This window comes from Somniosus microcephalus, unplaced genomic scaffold (assembly GCF_052327205.1).
Source record: "Somniosus microcephalus isolate GS21.2 unplaced genomic scaffold, FLI_Smic_1.0 unresolved_chr1, whole genome shotgun sequence".
In the NCBI taxonomy this organism is placed as follows: Eukaryota; Metazoa; Chordata; class Chondrichthyes; order Squaliformes; family Somniosidae; genus Somniosus; species Somniosus microcephalus.
Window position 1 is genome coordinate 167,099,238 of NW_028225179.1, and position 14,530 is coordinate 167,113,767.

General features: G+C 47.7%; 3 non-coding genes across 3 annotated transcripts; all 3 read right to left on the reverse strand.

Annotated features, from left to right (window-relative positions):
- Positions 1–625: 625 nt before the first annotated feature.
- trnag-ucc (transfer RNA glycine (anticodon UCC)) lies at positions 626–697 on the reverse strand. Its single transcript has one exon. It is a non-coding gene; the product is annotated as a tRNA-Gly (tRNA).
- Positions 698–10,276: 9,579 nt separating this feature from the next.
- trnag-ucc (transfer RNA glycine (anticodon UCC)) lies at positions 10,277–10,348 on the reverse strand. The gene has a single exon. It is a non-coding gene; the product is annotated as a tRNA-Gly (tRNA).
- A 3,666-nt stretch (positions 10,349–14,014) lies between these two features.
- Positions 14,015–14,086, reverse strand: trnag-ucc (transfer RNA glycine (anticodon UCC)). Its single transcript has one exon. It is a non-coding gene; the product is annotated as a tRNA-Gly (tRNA).
- Between the last annotated feature and the right edge of the window lie 444 nt (positions 14,087–14,530).

Consider the following 14,530-nt stretch of genomic DNA (forward strand, 5'->3'; position numbering starts at 1 on the left):
GAGGAGATTTAATTGAGGTGTATAAAATTATGAGGGGCCTAGACAGAGAGGATAGGAAGGACCTATTTCCCTGAGCAGAGGGGTCAATAACCAGGGGGCAGAGATTTAAAGTAATTGGACGGAAGTTCAGAGGGGATTTGAGGGGAAATGTTTTCACCCAGAGGGTGGTGGGGTTCTGGAACTCACTGCCTGAAAGGGTGGGAGAGGCAGAAACCCTCATCACATTTAAAAAGTACTTGGATATGCACTTGAAGCGCCGTAACCTACAGGGCTACGGACCAAGAGCTGGAAAGTGGGATTAGGCTGGAAAGCTCTTTGTCGGCCGGCACGGACACGACGGGCCGAATGGCCTCCTTCTGTGCTGTAACTTTCTATGATTCTATGAACTCAGCTCTTCTCCCTATTTTGTGTTTTTTAACCACCATTTTTACTATTGTTTCTGACTGAGATCTCATTTATTAGTTTAAAGCCCTTTTTAATTCTATGGGAGACGCACATGAATGCTGAAAGTATTTTGTGAATTGTAAATTAGAAATTGCATAGACAATTTTTATTGTTAATATGTCCTGCTGTAATGTATTATAGATCAGTTCTGACCTGCGAGGGGTATTAAAAGTAACGCAGCTGCGATGGCCGGGAATCGAACCCGGGTCAACTGCTTGGAAGGCAGCTATGCTCACCACTATACCACCATCGCCCACACATTGCTGTTTCTTAATTTACAGACTAGTTACTGTTACGTCCGTGTAATAATAAGAAAAGGACTGCAGAGAACGGTACAACAGGTGTTTACTCAACGTGGTTCAAACTGCAACTGAAACAACAGATTACTACTCAGCGTTATATACAGGTGTGGTCACTGCCGGTACTACAGTATACATGAGCTGTAGAAAGTAGTTCCCCCCTTAAAGGTACATACATTGCAAATCCTCCCCTTTTAGATTAACAGTACCATAACACTCATTTAACAATTAAATATCAAACTAATTACAATTAACACTTTTAACATGTAACATTAGCTGAAAATAGTCTATTTATATATTCAGTCTTTGGGGAGGCTTCCTGATCCTTTCTGGATAGCGCCTTTCCCGAGTGTCTTGCTCTTGGTGCGGAGGCGATTCTGGCCCCCTGTCGTCGGTTGGTTCATCAGCTTCCGATGCTACTGTTTCTGGGGTAGATGCGACCTGTACGTCGGGTTCATCACCAGGTACGCATGGGCGAGGCATGGGGTTGACTTGTTCCTTTGACTCTAGGACCTGGTCAGCATGGCGTCTCACGATGCTCTCCCCAACATCCACTGTGTACATTAGTGGGCCCTGCCGTGTGCATATCGTTCCTGGCTGCCATTTTTCTGTTCGGTAGTCGCGGGCCAAGACTGGTTGCCCTACATTGAAGCTCCTTGTTGGCTTCTCATGGATGTGCTGGAATTCCTTACTCTCAACATCTCTTCGTACGTTTGGTCTGAGCAAATCCAGGCGAGATCTTAACCTCCGGTTAAAGAACATCATGGCTGGGACCTGGTTGGTGACTGCATGTGTCGCATTCCGGTAGGCGAACAGGAAATTGTCCACCTTGTGCTGCAGCGGAATGTTGTCATTGTACATAGCCTATATTGCATTCTTAAAGGTTTGTACGAACCTCTCAGCCAATCCATTTGTGGCTGGATGATACGGGGCGGATGTGTAATGCCTTACCCCATTCTTTTTCAAGAACCTCCGGAACTCTTCGGACACAAACTGTGGTCCGTTGTCGGAGCAAATCTGTTCTGGCAAGCCATTCCTGGCAAAAATGGTCCGTAAGACTGCAATAGTTTTCTCCGTGGTGGTGGAGGACATTTTGATGACCTCAGGCCATTTCGAGTGTGCATCCACGGCTATTAAAAACATTGAGTCCATGAATGGACCAGCAAAATCAATATGCACCCGTTGCCATGGAGATGAGGGCCACTCCCATGGGTGTAGAGGGGCCTGTGGTGGTGCACTTTGGACTTTCTGGCATCCTGAGCAGCTCTTGGTCAGGTCCTCGATTTGTTTATCGATTCCCGGCCACCACACATAAGCCCTGGCAAGGCTTTTCATTTTTACCCCTCCCGGATGACCCTCATGAAGCTCATTGAGCACTCTCTCCCTTAACTTGGGTGGAATTACCACTCGGGATCCACACATCAAGGTCCCCCGGCACACTGACAGCTGTGCTCTCCTTGTCGAGAATGCTGGCAACAGTGAGTCGCCATATGCTGGCCATCCCTTCAGCGTCAAATCATATACCCGAGACAGTGTCGGGTCATTTCGGGTTTCCTTTTCGATACAAGCGTTAGTTACCGGTAGGTATTCAACTATAGTCAAATGGAATATTTCGACAGGATCCACTGCTGGTGCTTCCTCCGCAGTAGGCAGTGGCAGGCGTGATAGCCCATCAGCATTTCCATGCTGTTTCGTGCCCTTATATTCAATCTCATAGTGGTGCGTCCCTTGAAAAAGTGACCATCTTTGTAGTCGTTGCGCAGTCATCACCGGAATGCCCTTCTTCGGATTAAAAATGGAGACAAGAGGCTCGTGATCAGTCAGCAAGGTGAATTTCTGCCCGTGCAGATAGTGATTGAACTTTTTCACTCCCCACACTAGGCTGAGGGCCTCCCTGTCAATCTGGGCGTAGTTACACTCGGCTGAGGTTAGTGATTGTGACGCAAAGGCTATTGGCCTCTCTGAGCCGTCCGAGAATTTGTGTGACAGCACCGCTCCAATGCCGTAGGGTGACGCATCACAAGCCAACCGAATTGGTAACGCTGGGTTGTAATGGGCCAATACCTCTTTCGATGTGATTAGTGTTTTGCTCTTCTGGAAAGCTCGTCTACATTCGTCACTCCACTTCCATGGCACCCCAGTTTGCAGTAGGGTGTTCAGTGGGTGTAGTATTGTAGACAAATTTGTCAAGAACTAATGGTAGTAGTTTACCAGCCCGAGGAACGACCTCAGTTGTGACACATTTTCCGGTGCTGGAGCCTTGACTACTGCCTCAATCTTCTCTGGGGACTTACGTAACCCCTCTTTATCGATAACGTGGCCGCAATACGAGATCTGTTTTCTAAAAAACTCGCATTTGGGACGGTTAGCTCGGAGCCCATATTCCTGCAATCTAGTGAGCACCTGCTCCAGGTTGGCAAGGTGATCACTGTCATTTTTGCCCGTGACCAGGATGTCGTCCAAATAACACTGGGTCCCTGGGATCCCTTGCAGGACTTGTTCCATTGCCCTCTGCCAAATAGCCGGAGCTGATGCTACCCCGAATACCAGCCGGTTGTATTGGTAGAGACCTTTATGGGTGTTGATTGTGAGGTATTTTTTTGATGCTTCTTCTACCTCCATTTGCAGATACGCCTGGGCCAGATTAATCTTAGTGAAGCGTTTCCCTCCAGATAGCGAGGCAAAAATATCTTCAATCTGCGGAAGTGGATATTGTACGGTGTGAAGGACCAGGTTCACTGTTACCTTAAAGTCCCCACAGATGCGAACCTTCCTTGGTTCCCCAGGCGTGCTGCTCAACGACTTTTTCATCACAGGGACGATGGGTGTAGCCCACTCGCTCCAGTCTACCTTGGACAGTACACCTGAACGTTCCAGACTCTCCAGCTCTGCTTCGACGGCTGGGCGGATCGCATAAGGTACCGGTCTGGCCTTAAAAAATTTTGGGCTTGCGTTTTCTTCAATTTTAATCGTCGCTGTCATGCCTTTTAGTGTTCTGAGTCCTTGCTGGAACACTTCTTTCGCGTCAGTTAGGATCTTTGACAGTCGCCCAGGTGTGACGTCGTCGTCCTTTTTGTCAGCCACAGTCAGTGCCTGTATGGAATGCCAATCCAATTGTATTTTCCGGATCCATTCACGTCCCAGTAATGGTGGTCCTCCATCTTGCAATACATACAGGTCTAGTTTTGGTGTTTCCTTACCGTTATATATAACGGTCACCCTTATTTTTCCTTTGGGGTAGACTTTTTGCCCCGTGTACGTCTTCAAAATAATTTTTGTGTCTCTCAAGGGTATATATGAGAATAGCCGCTCGTAGTCCCGTCGGTTTATGACTGTTAGAGCTGATCCTGTGTCCAATTCCATCTTTAGCTGGACTCCTGCTATCTTGAGAGTGACCCAAATGGTTCGGTGATCCTCCGTTGTGATCACATTATGTAGTTTCAGACAACTCAGTTCCCTGCTTTCAGAGTCATTATCACTCTTTTGTTCGTCTGAACTATTCTCCGTTATCTTATGTACCTTCTTGTACTTCTCCTGTGGAGATTTCTTGCTGCTGGTTTTCTTTCCCGACCTGCAGACTCGTGCTATGTGTCCTACTTTTCCACACTGTCTGCACACTTTGTCCTTGAACCAGCAATCATTATGGTCGTGTGTTGTTCTGCCGCAGCGATAGTACTTCACTGTTCCGTATGACATTTCATTTGTGCCATATTCTTGCGGTCTCCGTTGTATCTCTGCAGCGCCCCGTGCTGCTGCTTCGTGTGATACTGCAATGCTGAAAGCCTTGTCCAGCATAAGATCCTTTTCTAATAGAAGCCGTTTCTGGGTTCCTTCACTTTGAAGCCCACACACAAACTTGTCCCTTAAAGTATCTGCTAGTCCCGTTCCAAACTGGCAGTGTTTCGATAGCTTGCGCAGTTCCGTTAAATACTCAGCATTACTTTCATCTTTATGCTGGTTCCTTTTGTGAAACTTAAATCTTTCTGCTATCAGCAGCGGTGTGGGGTTTAAGTGGGCAGCACGGTGGCATAGTGGTTAGCACTGTTGCCTCACAGCGCCAGGGACCCGGGTTCGAATCCGGCCTCGGGTGACTGTGTGGAGTTTGCACATTCTCCCCGTGTTTGCGTGGGTTTTCTCCGGGTGCTCTGGTTTCCTCCCACAGTCCAAAGATGTGTGGGTTAGGTTGATTGGCTATGATAAATTGACCCTTAGTGTTAGGGGGATTAAATACAGGGATAGGGTGGGATATGTGTTGGTGTAGGCTCGATGGGCCGAAATGGCCTCTATCTGCACTGTGGGGTTTCTGTGATTGACACTATGTTTTCAAAATGCTTTTCTACTGGCTTCTCTGGGGTTACTAGGTTTCGTAGTAAGCCATACGTTTTTGCACCCATTGAATTCAACAATACCAGCGCTTTCTTGTCATCTGGCACTTCATTCGCCTTGCAGTATACTTCTATGCGTTCGACATATGTCATCCAATCTTCTACTTCATTGTCGAACGCTGTGATACTGCCACTCTTCGGCTTTTTTGGGTGTGGTTAGACTGGCTTAAAATGACGTCTCCCGCGCTTTCCTTTTTTCCCCGCTGCGGCTTAAAATGGCATCTCTCGCGCTGCTGCCAACGCCGCTCTCGGCGGTCCTCGTGGCAAATGGCGACGCCCTGTGGGTTTCGTGCGCTGCTCCTGCGCTGCTGCCAACGCCGCTCTCTGCGGTCCTCGTGGCAATGGCAGCGCCTCGCATTTTCCTGCGCGCCTCTCTCCCCCGTTGATGCTGCTCGGCCCTTGAACACCGGCTGCGCTCTGCTCTCTCTCATCTCTCTCCCCCGTTGACGCCGCTCGGTCCTGAACACCGGCTGCGCCCTGTGCGCTCTGCCCTCTCTCACTCCCCTGTCGACGCTGCTCGGCCTTTTTCTGTGCCACTCGGTCGGGCTCTAGCCCGTCGCTGTCCAGGAAGGCTCTGCGCAGTACCTGTTGCCAGCCCGTTTCGCTGGACCACCGTGACTGGAAAGCCAAGCCTGGCTCTCGACAGCCTCCCCTGCGATGCTCAAATCTCCGCTGGATGACTGGGCGGTTTCCCGTGGTCGACGCCCGTGCTTCTGGACTCGACCTTCTTCCACTGTTCTCCAGGAGCGAATCCCTGGGAGGTGATGCAGAGCTGCAGGTAGGTTCAAACTTGCTCGTCGCCACTGTTACGTCCGTGTAATAATAAGAAAAGGACTGCAGAGAACGGTACAACAGGCGTTTACTCAACGTGGTTCAAACTGCAACTGAAACAACAGATTACTACTCAGCGTTATATACAGGTGTGGTCACTGCCGGTACTACAGTATACATGAGCTGTAGAAAGTAGTTCCCCCCTTAAAGGTACATTCATTACAGTTACTTCTTTCACATTTTAAGTGGGACAAGTAAGATACCCAGATACTCTTCTAGGAATGCCAATCATTCACTTTGCTTCCAATTTCCACCCTTCCCTCACCTTCACATGGTCCAGCTCCGACTCTTCCCTTCACTTCCTTGAATTCTCTTTCTCCATTTCTGGGGCTAGGTTATTGACCAACATTCACTACAAGCCCACTGACTCCCACAGCTACCTGGACTACACTAATAAATCCAATAGGGAATTCAGGAGAAACTTCTTTACCCAGAGAGTGGTGAGAATGTGGAACTCACTACCACAGGGAGTGCTTGAGGCTAATAGCAGAGATACATAGGAACAGGAGCAGGCCATTTAACCCCTCGAGCCTGTCCCGTCATTCAATGCGATCCTGACCGATCTGCGACCTAACTCCATCTACCTGCCTTTGGCCCATATCCCTTAATACCTTTGGTTAACAAAAAGCTATCAAAATCATGAGGGATCGAGACAGAGTAGAGAGAGAGAAACTGTTCCCACTGATGGAAGGGTCAAGAACCAGAGGACACAGATTCAAGGTGATTGGCAGAAGAAACAAAGGTGACATGAGGAAAAACCTTTTTTACGCAGTGAGTGATTAGGATCGGGAATGCAGTGCCTGAAAGGGTGGTGGAGGCAGACTCGATCACGGCTTTCAAAAGGGAGTTGGATAAGTACCTGAAGGAAAGAAATGTGCGGGGTTACGGGGAAAGGGCGGGGGAGTGGGACTCGCTGAAGTGCTCTTGCAGAGAGCCAGCACGGGCTCGACGGGCCGAATGGCCTCCTCCTGTGATGTGACCATTCTATGATTCAATGATTCAGATTTAAAATTAACCACTGACCGAGCATCGATTGTCGTCTGTGGGAGAGAGTTCCAAACTTCTTTGTCTGTTCCCTAGTTTCACTCCTGAAAGGACTGGCTCTAATTTTTAGACCCTGCCCCCTCATCCTAGAATCCCCAACCAGTGGAAATAGTCTCTCTATCTACCCTATCTGGTCCTCGTAATATCTTGAAAACTTTGATCAGATCACCCCTTAACCTTCTAAATTCTAGCGAATACAACACTAATTTGTGTAATCATAGAATCACAGAAATTGACAGCACCGAAGGAGGCCATTCGGCCCATCGTGTTTGTGTTGGACAAAGAATATCTATCCAGCCTAATCCCACTTTCCAGCTCTTGGTCCGTAGCCCTGTAGGTTACGGCACTTCAAGTACACATCCAAGTACTTTTTAAATGTGGTGAAGGTTTCTGCCTCTCCCACCCTTTCAGGCAGTGAGTTCCAGACCCCCACCACCCTCTGGGTGAAGAAATTCTCCTCAACTCCCCTCTAATCCTTCTCCCAATTACTTTAAATCTCTGCCCCCTGGTTATTGACCTCTCTGCTGGGAGAATTGGGCCCTTCCTATCCACCCTAGCTAGGCCCCTCATATACACCTCAATCAAGTCTCCCCTCGGCCTCCTAATGTGCTGTACCGTTCTGTGATTGTATAAAAGGACGGTAGGCGGAATGAATAATTCGACTAAATTAATGCGGTGGTTTCCTGTTAAAAGGGTCGTTGCTTTTTTTTATGCCTTTTCAGAGGATTGTGAAATTTATTTGCGATGGCCACCGGCATTGTCCCTTCCAACACGGCGTGCTTGGCCAGCTCCCCGGGCAGCCCCAGACTCACGGAGACCCATAAACGAGGGGTATAGAGGTGCAGGGGTGAAATTAAAAAGGAAAGTAGGAAAGTAAATGTTATGTTCATTAATAAATAGACATTCTTATTATGAACACAGCTAGCTTCTAGCTAGTCATTTATTCAGTACACGTTCTCTAGGTACAGTATCTGTAGAGATGCAGCATGTGTGCTCCTGTGTGCAGGCTGCCATCTTGACTGTTGCCTTGTGGGTAGCCTAGTGCCTCATCGGTAATGTAGTCTTAATATATATACAGCTGGGTAGTGTAGTCTTATATACATACAGCTATATACAGCTCCAGGGCTCCACCTAGTGTCCACTATAGAATGACATGTTATTGATCACTACAGTAAAGAGAGGGCATGAAAAGATATTGGCAAGTAAAATCAAGGAAAACCCAAAGTAGTTTTCTAAATACATTTTGAGCAAAAGGATAACTAAAGTAAGAGTAGGGCCTATTAGGGACCATAAAGGTAACCTATGTGCAGAATCGGAAGACATGGGTGTGCTTCTTAATGAATACTTTGCGTCTGTTTTCTCAAAAGAGAGGGACGACGCAGACATTGTACTCAGGGAGGAGGAGTGTGAAATATTAGATGAAATAAACATAGTGAAAGAGGAAGTATTAAGGGGTTTAGCAGCTTTGAAAGTGGATAAATCCCCAGGCCCCAGAAAGGTATCCCAGACTTTTAAGACAAGCGAGAGAGGAAATAGCAGAGGCTCTGACCATCATTTTCCAATCCTCTCTGGCTACAGGAGTGGTGCTGGAGGACTGCTAATGTGGTACCTTTGTTTAAAAAGGGAGAAAGGGATAGACTGAGTAATTACAGACCAGTCAGCCTAACCTCGGTGGTTGGAAAAATTATTGGAAAAAATTCTGAGGGACGGGATACATCTTCATTTAGAAAGACACGGATTAATCAGGGACAGTCAGCAATGATTTGTTAAGGGAAGGTCGTGTCTGACTAACTTGATAGAATTTTTCGAGAAGGTAACAAGGTGGGTCGATGAGGGCAGTGTGTTTTATGTAGTGCATATGGACTTTAGCAAGGTTTTTGATAAGGTCCTGCATGGCAGACTGGTCACGAAAGTAAAAGCCCATGGGATCCAGGGCAAAGTGGCAAGTTGGATCCAAAATTGGCTCAGAGGCAGGAAGCAAAGGGTAATGGTCGAAGTCTGTTTGTGTGACTGGAAGGTTGTTTCCAGTGGGGTTCCGCAGGGCTCAGTACTGGGTCCTTTGCTTTTTGTGGTATATATCAATGATTTGGACTTGAATGTAGGAAGTATGATTAAGAAGTTTGCAGATGAAGCAAAAATTGGCCGTGTGGTTGATAATGAAGAAGAAAGCTGCAGACTGCAGGAAGATATCAATGGACTGGTCAGGTGGGCAGAACAATGGCAAATGGAATTCAATCTGGAGAAGTGTGAGGTAATGCATTTGGGGAGGGCTAACAAGGCAAGGGAATACACTATAAATGGTAGGACACTGAGTAGTGTAGAGGATCAGAGGGACCTTGGAGTGCATGTCCACAGATCCCTGAAGGTAGCAGGACAGGTAGATAAGGTGGTTCAGAAGGCATACGGGATACTTGTCTTTATTAGCTGAGGCATAGAATATAAGAGCAGGGAGGTTATGCTTGAACTGTATAAAACACTAGTTAGGCCACAGCTAGAATACTGCGTGCAGTTCTGGTCACCACATTACAGGAAGGACGTGATTGCACTAGAGAGGGTACAGAGGAGATTTACGAGGATGTTGCCTGGGCTGGGGAATTTTAGCTATGAGGAAAGACTGGATAGGCTGGGTCTGTTTTCCTTGGAACAGAGGAGGAGATTTAATTGAAATGTATAAAATTATGAGGGGCCTAGACAGAGAGGATAGGAAGGACCTATTTCCCTGAGCAGAGGGGTCAATAACCAGGGGGCAGAGATTTAAAGTAATTGGACGGAAGTTCAGAGGGGATTTGAGGGGAAATGTTTTCTCCCAGAGGGTGGTGGGGGTCTGGAACTCACTGCCTGAAAGGGTGGGAGAGGCAGAGACCCTCATCACATTTAAAAAGTACTTGGATAAGCACTTGAAGCGCCGTAACCTACAGGGCTACGGACCAAGTGCTGGAAAGTGGGATTAGGCTGGAGAGCTCTTTGTCGGCCGGCACGGACACGACGGGCCGAATGGCCTCCTTCTGTGCTGTAACTTTCTATGATTCTATGAACTCACCTCTTCTCCCTATTTTGTGTTTTTTAACGACCATTTTTACTATTGTTTCTGACTGAGATCTCATTTATTAGTTTAAAGTCCTTTTTAATTCTATGGGAGACGCACATGAATACTGAAAGTATTTGTCAATTTTAATTTAGAAATTGCATAGACAATTTTTATTCTTAATATGTCCAGCTGTAATGTATCATCGATCAGTTCTGACCTGCGAGGGGTATTAAAAGTACCACGGCTGCGATGGCCGGGAATCGAACCCGGGTCAACTGCTTGGAAGGCAGCTATGCTCACCACTATACCACCATCGCCCACATGCTACTATTCCTATATTTACACACTAGCTGCTTCTTTCACATTTTAAGCGGGACAAGTAAGATACCTGGATACTCTTCTAGGAATGCCAATCATTCACTTTGCTTCCAATTTCCACCCTTCCCTCACCTTCACATGGTCCAGCTCCGACTCTTCCCTTCCCTTCCTTCACCTCTCTGTCTCCATCTCAGGGGATAGGTTATTGACAAACATCCAGTACAAGCCCACTGACTCCTACAGCTACCTGGACTACACTTCCTCCCACCCCGCCTCCTGTAAGGACTCTATTCCATTCTCCCAGTTTCTCCGTCTCCGCCGCACCTGCTCTGACGATGCCACCTTCCATATTAGTGCTTCCGATATGTCTTCCTTTTTCCTCAACCGAGGATTCCCCTCTACTGTGGTTGACACGGCCCTTGACCGTGTCTGTTCCATTTCCCGCACTTCTGCTCTCACCCCAGAACCACGATAGTGTTCCCCTTGTCCCCACCTTTCACCCCGCCGGCCTCCACATTGAACGGATCATCCTGCGCCATTTCCGCCACCTCCAGCATGATCCCACCACCAAACAATCTTCCCCTCCCCTCCCCTTTCAGCATTGCAAAGAGACCGCTCCCTCCGCAATACCCTGGTCCATTCCTCAATCACCCCCAACACCTTCACCCGGCACCTTCCCGTGCAAGCGCAGGAGATGCAACACCTGCCCTTTTACCTCCTCCCTTCCCACTGTCCAGGGCCCCAAACACCCCTTCCAGGTGAAACAGCGATTTACTTGTACTTCTTGCAATTTAATATACTGTATTCGCTGCTCACGATGCGGTCTCCTCTACATTGGGGAGACCAAACACAGATTGGGTGACCACTTTGCGGAACACCTCCGTTCAGTCTGTAAGGGTGATCCCGAGCTTCCGGCCGCCTGTCAATTTAATTCTCCCCTCCACTCCCACTCTGACCTCTCCGTCCTTGGCCTCTTACACTGTTCCAATGAAGCTCAACGTAAGCTCGAGGAACAGCAGCTCATCTTTCGATTGGGCACTTTACAGCCTTCTGGACCCAACATTGAGTTCAACTATTTCAGACCATAACCTCGGCACCAATTTTTTCAGGCAGCAGCTGTTGATGATTCTGCCATTACCATTTGTAACATTTAATCTTTCCTGCCTTCCAATCTAGCACAGACCCTCCCTTTTGTTCTTTCCTCCCCTCCTCCTATTCCCCTGCTGCTGCACCAGCTTTTAACCTGTTACATCTCTAACTTTTTCCAGTTCTGACGAAGGGTCACAGACCTGAAACATTGGGGTCGATTTTAACTCAGCCGTGAGGTGGGCTTTGAGGCATGTGGGGGGGTTAAAATCGCAAAAACTGGGGGTCGGGACCTCCCACCACCTGGTTCCCGGCCCCGAGCCATTTTAACCCAGGCGTGTCTAATGGTCACGAATCAGTCCCGCCTCCCACAGGTGGGACTGGTCTTTAAGGCCCTTAATCAGCAATAATTGGCCTTTATAATCCCATTTCAACAGGCCCTTGCATTTTTAACCCTTTTCCCACGTAAAACACGCCTGGTGGAGTTCACGCCTGTGAAACCTCAGGGCAGTGTCCTAGGCCCAACCATCTTCAGCTGTTTCATCAATGACCTTCCCTCCATCATAAGGTCAGAAGTGGGGATGTTCGCTGATGATTGCACACTGTTCAGCACCATTCCAGACTCGTCAGATACTGACGCAGTCCGTGTCCATATGCAGCAAGACCTGGACAACATTCAGACTTGGGCTGACAAGTGGCAAGTAACATTCGCACCACACAAGTGCCAGGCAATGACCATCTCCAACAAGCGAGACTCTAACCATCTCCTCTTGACATTCAATGGCATTACTGTTGTGTTTTGAGTTTTGCTTCAATGAAGTTTGTCCCAGTTCCCGGGTGTTACCTGAAGGGGGTGTTGGGGGGCTCGGTTTTACTTTGCTTTCACTTTCAGTTTCGGGTTCTGCCATGCAGACAATGTGCTGTAATGTCCACCCATTTACTCAGTAAATAGTAAAAGGTACATTCCGTCTCCTCTATTCATTACTGTTCGGTCAAGATGCAATACTGGCAACGAGGCGGCTGTTGAACTCTCTAGAAGGACGGAGATAGACATGCAAACCTACAGCCGTGATATTGGAAATTGCGACGAGCGGGCCACTCAGCTAGCAACATCAACGGCATTTTGATAGTTGGCTAGCTGCGACGTAGACGGCGGACAGAGTATTGTGCGGGCCAGGCAACTACCGTGAGTGTAGCTACCGTAACTCTGGCCGGAGGAAAAAAAGAATTTTTTTTTTTTAAAAGAAAAATGTCCGTGGATCTTAAAGGGACAGTGCACATTAAAACGATGACGACCTTGGGACGTATTGAAGAGTTCTCTGGGGATAAGGACAGTTCATGGGAGGAATACGCAGAAAGACTGGGGTGTTTCTTTGAGGCCAATAATATTGACAAAGAGAAGAAGCGCTCAGTGTTGCTAAGTGTATGCGGAGCTGCTACTTACTCCGTCCTGCGTTCATTGGTGGCTCCTCATAAACCTAGTGAGGTGGATTATGCTGATTTGATTGAGAAGCTGCAGAAGCATTTTAACCCAAAACCCTCAGAGATTGTGCAGCGTTTCCATTTTCACAATTGTAAACAACAGCCTGGACAATCTATTTCAAGTTACATTGCTGAGTTGAGGAAACGCTCATTACATTGTAATTTTGGTGACCAGTTGGACAATATGCCCCGTGATCGGATTGTGTGTGGAGTGCTGGACTCGGCATTGCAGAGACAGCTGTTAGCGGAGAAGGCCCTGACGTTCTGGCTGGCCGAGGAGAAGGCTTTAGCAGCAGAGGCTGCATCGATGAACACACGTATGCTCCGTACTGTTCTGGTCACCACATTACAGGAAGGATGCGATTGCACTAGAGAGGGTGCAGAGGAGATTTCCGAGGATGTTGCCTGGGCTGGGGAATTTTAGCTATGAGGAAAGATTGGATAGGCTGGGGTTGTTTTCTTTGGAACAGAGGAGGAGATTTAATTGAGATGTATAAAATTATGAGGGGCCTAGACAGAGAGGATAGGAAGGACCTATTCCCCTGAGCAGAGGGGTCAATAACCAGGGGGCAGAGATTTAAAGTAATTGGTGGAAGGTTTAGAGGGGATTTGAGGGGAAATGTTTTCACCCAGAGGGTGGTGGGGGTCTGGAACTCACTGCCTGAAAGGGTGGGAGAGGCAGAGACCCTCATCGCATTTAAAAAGTACTTGGATATGAACTTGAAGTGCCGTAACCTACAGGGCTACGGACCAAGAGCTGGAAAGTGGGATTAGGCTGGATAGCTCTTTGTCGGCCGGCACGGACACGATGGGCCGAATGGCCTCGTTCTGTGCTGTAACTTTCTATGATTCTATGAACTCAGCTCTTCTCCCTATTTTGTGTTTTTTAACGACCATTTTTACTATTGTTTCTGACTGAGATCTCATTTATTAGTTTAAAGCCCTTTTTAATTCTATGGGAGACGCACATGAATGCTGAAAGTATTTTGTCAATTGTAATTTAGAAATTGCATAGACAATTTTTATTGTTAATATGTCCTGCTGTAATGTATCATCGATCAGTTCTGACCTGCGAGGGATATTAAAAGTAACGCGGCTGCGATGGCCGGGAATCGAACCCGGGTCAACTGCTTGGAAGGCAGCTACGCTCACCACTATATCACCATCGCCCACACGTCGGTGTTTCTATATTTACAGACTAGCTACTTCTTTCACATTTTAAGCGGGACAAGTAAGATACCTGGATACTCTTCTAGGAATGCCAGTCATTCACTTTGCTTCCAATTTCCACCCTTTCCTCACCTTCACATGGACCAGCTCCGACTCTTCCCTTCGCTTCCTTGACTTCTCTTTCTCCATCTCTGGGGATAGGTTATTGACAAACATCCAGTACAAGCCCACTGACTCCCACAGCTACCTGGACTACATTTCCTCCCACCCCGCCTCCTGTAAGGACTCTATTCCATTCTCCCAGTTTCTCCGTCTCTGCTGCACCTGTTCTGACGATGACACCTTCCATATTACTGCTTCCGACATGTCTTCCTTTTTCCTCAACCGAGAATACCCCTCTACTGTGGTTGACACGGCCCTCGACCGTGTCCGTTCCATTTCCC